Genomic DNA, 7,803 nt, shown 5'->3' with positions numbered 1-7,803 from the left:
TCGGGCTTGCTGCAATGTAGATTCGATTCCGGGCACGATTGCTTACAACAAGCAGTGAAGCGTGTTAATACAACTTAATATGAGTCTAAAAGCTGGTCCACAACAAACCGGGAACGGAAACGAGAACGAAAACGGAAATATTATTAAATACATGCAATTAAATGTGAGAAATCACAATTAACGAGAAGCTTCCCGGAGCCCGGGAACGGGAACGAGAGATTTAATTGTGAATGTTCACATTTAAATACATTTATTTTAACAATATTTCCGTTCTCGTTCTTGTTCTCGTTGTCGTTTCCGTTCGCGGTTTACTGTGGATCAGTCTTAACTCTTCAGGGAAAAAATAGGTTTTTCCGATTTCTAGTTGTATTGGGTTGATGCAAAAGTTCGTAGTATTTTTTCGCTGTTACAAAAAATTTTGAGATTAACAGAAGATAAAAATTAATCAGCAATATATTCTCCTATATTGCCTATGATTCTCTGTCAACGCTGGGGTAGTCTTTGAACTCTGCTGGTCTGGAGTTAAAGAAGTCGTCTAGTCAAGTTCGTAAAGAATCTTCGTTATCAAAGGAGTTGACTATTAGATAGGAAATGGAAAAGGTGGAAATCTGAGAGCGCAAGATCGAGAGACTGTGGGGATGTAGAGTCACCTCTCAACCAAACTCCTGGATAGCTGCTTTCTTCGTGTTAGCCGAGAACAGGCAGACACTAACTTTTGTATAGAGTCTTGTGTGTTGAAATGTCTGAACCGTTTTCTTGCAGTGCTTTCTCCGATTGTATTCTCTCAGTAGACGGCATAAATATTTCGAGCCGTCACCGTTGCCTTTGTTACTCTATTAAACTCAAACAGAAGAATATGTCGGAAGTGTTCGTTTTTTCCACTTGACACTCCATCTTCTTTAGCCCACAAATTCAAGGCGTATTTTTATTTACAACCATAGCACTCCAAATAACAAATGAGACAAATGACAAACGATAAAGAATCTCCTAGCAACGCAGTGTTTTGATGAACAAAAGCTTACGCATTAACCTAAAAATAACATATTTTGAAGCAGTAAGGCCGGTTACACACTACAGCGAGAGCTATGAACTATGTAATGTGTAGACACGGCTTAGCACAGCCTAACGTTTTCGCACTACATCGAGAAATATGTTGCTACACAGTTGAGCCATCTCTGTATAGATAATTAAACACGAATTTTATTACTTCATATGGAAGGCAGTTTGATCAAAGACCTTGTATTTTATTTATTTATCTAAACGATAACAGCTCCCTGTATTAACAGACTGCCATAAAGACAGAGCATATTGTACAATAGGCAGTTGAAAGTATAAATAACATACATATGTTTAAGTTTAATGGTATCATACAACAATGGCAAGAAATGATTGAATAAATAATTAGGTACTAATTAATTATTTGAAGATCACTGTTGACAGTAGAGTTGGTTTCGGAGTAGAAATATGGATCCTCTCAGAGCTGCAAGAACGATGTCATCAATTGCCTTCCTCTGTAAGCCGAAACGTTGCCAGGTTTGGAAGAAGAAACCGGGAATAGTTCCGCGCTGCAACTATAAAGCCTATTATTTCAATTTGTTGTAGGCCGTATTTGTCCATGAAATATGGAACGGTACGTAAATAGATGTCGTTTTTTTCCCCTATTTACATCTTCAGGTTGGCTCTTTTGTTTTTCAAATCTAACGGTGGGATCGATGATGTAGCCATTGTTGTTATTTGGTGGGATGGCAATCATGTCTATTCTTCTTGTACTGCCATTGTCTGACAGTCTGTATATATCTTCGAACACTTGAAAATTTATTGATCTAAATTGTTCGGCGATCATCGAACGAATTCTATGGTGTCGTGAGTTACGGAGTACTTCACAAGACAAGAGCCCAGGACATGTGCAAGGTCTTTGGGTTTCATATAGTTGTGTATAAATCTGAACATCTGACTTTGTATTAATTGTTCAATTTAATTCACATAATATTAATTTTATATGCTACAATTAGGTTAGGTTATCTGTGGGAGCGGGAAATACGTAGGTTTTTTTTTTAAATCGCTAGCCGACCAATGTCAGCTATGGCTTATTTCGAGCGTTGCTCCGTGCTAAAGGAAAGCATTTTCCATAGTTCGACAAACATATTTCTCGCTGAAGTGTGTAACGTGCCTAATATTAGTGTTATTTTGTGTAGGTCTAATAGTGGGTAGGGCCTATATTAATAGTCGTAATAGTGCTGTTTAGCGTTACTATTAATATTAATATTAATATTAATAGTGATGCCTACGAAAAATAGCGATACTAGCAATAATACTAACATTTTTAATATTAACCTGGCTATACCTTTAGATTAATGGTTCAGAGCCGGAAACACTGTTTGCTATCCCTTTCCACGATTGAAGTTCGATGATTCTGGCGTAAAATACAAACAAATCACATTACTAAGTATAGGAGGGAAGAAAAATAGTTAATCCATTTACGTAAACTAGGAAATATCGTAATTTTGAATCTGATAATTTTCATTAGGTTTCTGTTTAAGCAAAATACTGTACAGATAAACAATAAGTGTTTTTACTCACGAACTGAGCTATCCATTCAGACGTATTCGTTATGCAGAGTATATTATACTGTCTACAGCATATTAGCGTACAATATAAAGAATTAAGTTAAATTGAAAAATAATCATAATATGGATATTTAAACACATTTTTGAAAATGGTGGCCGTTCATTTAGATACAGGCTTCAGTTCTTTTGTGTATATTATGGCACTATAGACTATTGCATCTAATTCCAATTACCAGTTTCGTCCTTCGTACTAGTAACTCATGTTGAAATAATTCAATACCTATTATATAAAAGAGTACCTTACGTACTGCAAATTCAATCTTCCCTTCTGCCCGACCCGCACAGATAACATTACTCAGACATGTTATCTACTGTCCGTCCAAGTGGTTATGTCGCAGGATCGTAGAAAGGGGGGAAATCACGTGACAGTTAATTACTTACTTACTTACTGGCTTTTAAGGAACCCGAAGGTTCATTGCCGCCCTCACATAAGCCCGCCATTGGTCCTGATCCTGAGCAAGATTAATCCAGTCTCTACCATCATATCCTACTTCCCTCAAATCCATTTTAATATTATCTTCCCATCTACGTCTCGGCCTCCCCAAAGGTCTTTTTCCCTCCGGCCTCCCAACTAACACTCTATATGCATTTCTGGATTCGCCCATACGTGCTACATGTCCTGCCCATCTCAAACGTCTGGATTTTATGTTCCTAATTGTGTCAGGTGAAGTATACAATGCGTGCAGCTCTGCGTTATGTAACTTTCTCCATTCTCCTGTAACTTCATCCCTCTTAGCCCCAAATATTTTCCTAAGAACCTTATTCTCAAACACCCTTAATCTCTGTTCCTCTCTCAAAATGAGAGTCCAGTTAATTACTTTTATTAAAGTTATTTTAAACAGTTGCGGGTGAGGGAAATCGTGATGCGACGTAGGCAAACGGACGACAGTACTTGTGCGAAAATATGATTCAATATTGAAAGCTCTTTCGTCACTGGAAAACGCGAACATATTTCTGGAACGTACTATACTCACTAACTCAATACTGTTTGTTTACTACGAACTTAAGACGACTTTGACTGTATAAGCTTGGTTCCGTGACGAGAACAGTTGGAAGGTCACTAGTAGAGGGGATGGGAGTGAAGTACATTCAAAAACTCAGGTAAATAAAAATTGAAGTAAAAATAAAATGATGTCCCTGTATTAAGCAGCAGGAATACTAATAATAGTACAAGGAACTGTATCTCAGAATGTGACATTTCCCTCCGTGAACTCAAATCAACTTGCTCCTTTGTTTGTATTGAATGTGGTTCGTGGTCGTTATAAACCTCTATTGTTTAACGTCTATCATTAAGTAAGTGCTGGGCAACATCAGTAGTTCCATGACTGGAACAGTACAGGTCACTATTTCCAATTAACTCCTATAATTCGATGTCAGTTATTTATCCCCAAATCCAATATCCTTAAGTTTACATTCTATCAGCCATACTAATAGCAGATTGTCGAGCAGTTCAAAACCAATAGTGTGTACAAAGGAACATACTCCAATTACTGCTGTTGATATTTACATTACAGAAAGAGGACTGTGTGCAAGCATACAAGTTGTTATGCAGAAACATAGTGATTAATTTTCAAGCAGAAATGATAATAGGCCTATATAAAAAGAGATGCGATTATTATTAATTTAAATGCGATTATTACTAGGGTTACCATCCGTCCTGCAAAAGGAGGACATGTCCTCTTTTATAATCATTTTATCCTGTCCGGCAGGCATTCAAAAAGAATTGAAATGTCCGGCATTTCGCATTTTAACCAGAATTAATATGAATATTGAATAATGTGTGATATTATGCATAGAATATCTAAACAAATGGTGAAAACCTATGAAAGAATTTAACTGCTTTCAATGGTTAAAGCTGGAGCACATAAAAACACATAAAATATGTTCATCTATTGACATGCATTGAATTCTTACACTCTAAAAACGTCACTATTCATGATGATTCTAAGCTATTTTATCAATTTTATTCTGCAATGGACAAAGATATGCCAGTCAAGTTAATTTGGACGAAGATTTAAGTTTAGATAAACAATGGTGCAAATTCTTCAATTCCAATAGTTCTGCGAGCACTGAGACTTTCTCAGAACCCTTAAAATATGTCACTTCTATTTATTTATCCCAAGTCACAATGGAAGTGCTAAGAGAGTATTTTCCCTAATATCTGCTCAATGGACATCAGAACGAAATCGCATGCTGACGGAGACAGTCAGAGGCATCATCATGGTGAAATATAATTTCAAGGACATGTTCTGTGAGCAGTTCCATAGTTATTTCTTACAAGATATAAGCTTTCTCTCTTCAGGCTCTTGTGCACAAAATGGGCTCCACCGTTAAGTAGGGTACAGATGTAATACTAATCCAGCACCTAGTGAGAAAACTAAGGTGAGCCAATGTTTTATATTTACTTAATTTTGTTCATACCAATTTTTAAAAAGTCCTCCTTTTTCAGCAATATCCTCTTATTTTAGATTCCATGTCCTATAGAATTTCTTCTCATGGTAACCCTAATTATTACTAGTTTAAATTAATCTTCTTCTTCATCTTCAGCTACAGGGATTAGGCCTATTGAGCTATTTCGTCTTCAAGGCTTAAATCATTTGTCCATCTTATTTTCGGTCTTCCGATATTTCTATACCCTGTTGGTGCATAATCCATAATTTCTTTTGATAATCTGTCATTAGTCATTCTTGTAATAAGTTATGTTGGTACCAATTTTGTTTTTGATTTTTAATCTTTTCTTCTAAATTAAAAATATTTAATAATTGTCGGATATTTTCGTTTCTTTGATGATCCAATAAAGTATAACCGGCAACACCTCATAGGAACTTCATTTCACTTACTTGGATTTTTCTTTTTGATGCGAGGTTTAATGACCAGTTTTCTGAACCGTAAGTTAATAATGGAACTGCTAGGGTTTTGTAAAATTTTAATTGTGTTGAGCGCTGTGTTTTATTTCTTAAAGTTCTTATTGTTCCACACATCTGTTGGAATTTGCTCAACTTACTGTTAATATCCTGTTCACCCAAATAAGTTATATTGCAGCCTAAGTAGTTAAAGAAGATATCTGTTGTAGCCTATAGTTCCTTGATTAATAATTATTTTACATCGCAAATGGTTAAGCCCTCTGAAAGCCATTGTTTTAGTTTCGTTATTAGAAATTTTTAGGTTATATCCTTCTGTTATTAGCTGGAGCTGATAAGCTGCCATTTGTAGATCATCTTCAAATTCTGCGATAAATATTTGATCATCGGCAAAAAGCATTGTACAGTATTTAATACAGTTGTTCCTAATTTATACCCAATTATATTTTATTCTGCCATTCTTCTATGGCTTTATTGAGGTATATATTAAATAATGTTGGCAACCTTGCTTCACACCTTCGTTTACTATTACTGAATTGCTTATCTGATTACCTACTCTTATCAATATTTTTGTCTCATATAAGCTTTTTATGATATTTACCAAATGTTTGGGATATCCTTCTTCATACAATATTTTCCACAATTTGTTCCTTAAGACCTTATCAAAGGCTTTTTCATAATCTAATTAATTTATATAATTTGGAAATATAATTCATAGATCTAGCTCGTAAATTTACTATTTAGAAAGTTTGCCAACTTTATTCGTATAGAAATCTAGAGCAGTCGACTTCCTTTCCAGCTGTAAATTATAATCCGAACTAGGAGATGTCTGTGTTTCAGTACACGTCTTCTTTTTGTGCTGTGCATTATACAGTGACCTGTTCTAATTTAGCAAAATGACCAGGGAGTTCTGTTACTAGTAATTTTTACCGTTTATTAAGAAAATGAGTAGGAGTATTCAGTACTCAAAAACAGAGTAAAATAATAATAATAATAATAATAATAATAATAATAATAATAATAATAATAATAGGCCTATATATTTCCGATTTTACAACATTAGTAGGCTACATTTTTCCGGAGCCTTTGATTACAATGATTAGGCTACAATTTTATTTTATGTACTTTTAACAACTCTCCTCCATGCTTGTCTATCAGACCATAAATTTTCATCAATATTCCTTTCCCTTATTGTTGCAAATTTTAAGTTTTCCTTTCATCCAATGGTCCGCTGGTCTTCCCTTTCTTCTGTGTCCTTGTGAATCCAATTCATATATCTTTCCGCAATAGTTATTCATGCATTCTTTTAACATATCCGTACCAATCCAGTTGCTTGTCTTCAATGAAGTCAACAACTGAATTTAGAACAGTCATTTTTGTATTATAATTTCATTTCTAATCTTTTCCTGCAGAGATATCCTTGGATGTCTTCCCCAAACATCCATTTCTACTACTGTTAATTTTCCTCTCTATTTTGATTTCAAAATAAAAACTTCTGATTTATATATCATTTTACTTCTTATTATTGTTTTAAATATTTTTGCCTTTGTTTCATTTGTAATATGTTTGTCACAAAGAATACTATTAAATGTCGATATTGTTAAGTTAATTTTTTTCTAATTTCCTTGTCACTTCTTTTCTTTCTTTTTTTCATCTCAAGATATTCATATTCTACTGTACGCGAAATTGTTCCCAATCCTTCTTCTATCAAGAAATCTTGTTTTGTACCTCCTATTGTCAAATATTTTGTTTTTGTTGTACTTACATTAAGACCCAATTTCTTATATTTTTAACCAATTTCCTAATAATGTATTCTATGTCTTCATAGCCCTGAGCAAAAATCAATTGATCTTCAGAAAATTGAGAGATTCTGACGTAAAACATAGTAACTGACATTTTGGTAAAAAAAAAAAATGAGATATGTAGCGTATAATATGGTATCTTTCAATCTGCGTCGTGAGTTGTCCAACATCTCGATAGATGGTAAAGTATACAGATTTTACTTTCCAGGTAACTGTACAAACTGTTGCATGTATAAATGTTTACCTGCCTAATAACTTCAAAACACTGAAACGTCACTTACCATGTTTTACTTCCGAACTCCTCAATTGTAATGAATATAATAGTGTTCCTATTTATTGCAATTCTCATGTTCTTACAATTTTTCTTTCTAAATTTCTAAAGTTTTTTCTGTATAAATTTTAAATTTTGTGGGTGACAAGCAACATACTTGACATAGACCTTCAGTAACTTGAAATCCAGATGACAGACATTTTCCAATTCGAGTTTTTTATATGTAATTAGCCATCTGAAAT

Source organism: Periplaneta americana, chromosome 1, assembly GCF_040183065.1.
Source record: "Periplaneta americana isolate PAMFEO1 chromosome 1, P.americana_PAMFEO1_priV1, whole genome shotgun sequence".
Taxonomy (NCBI): domain Eukaryota; kingdom Metazoa; phylum Arthropoda; class Insecta; order Blattodea; family Blattidae; genus Periplaneta; species Periplaneta americana.
The sequence above is the reverse complement of the archived record's forward strand: the minus strand, read 5'-3'. Positions refer to the sequence as shown.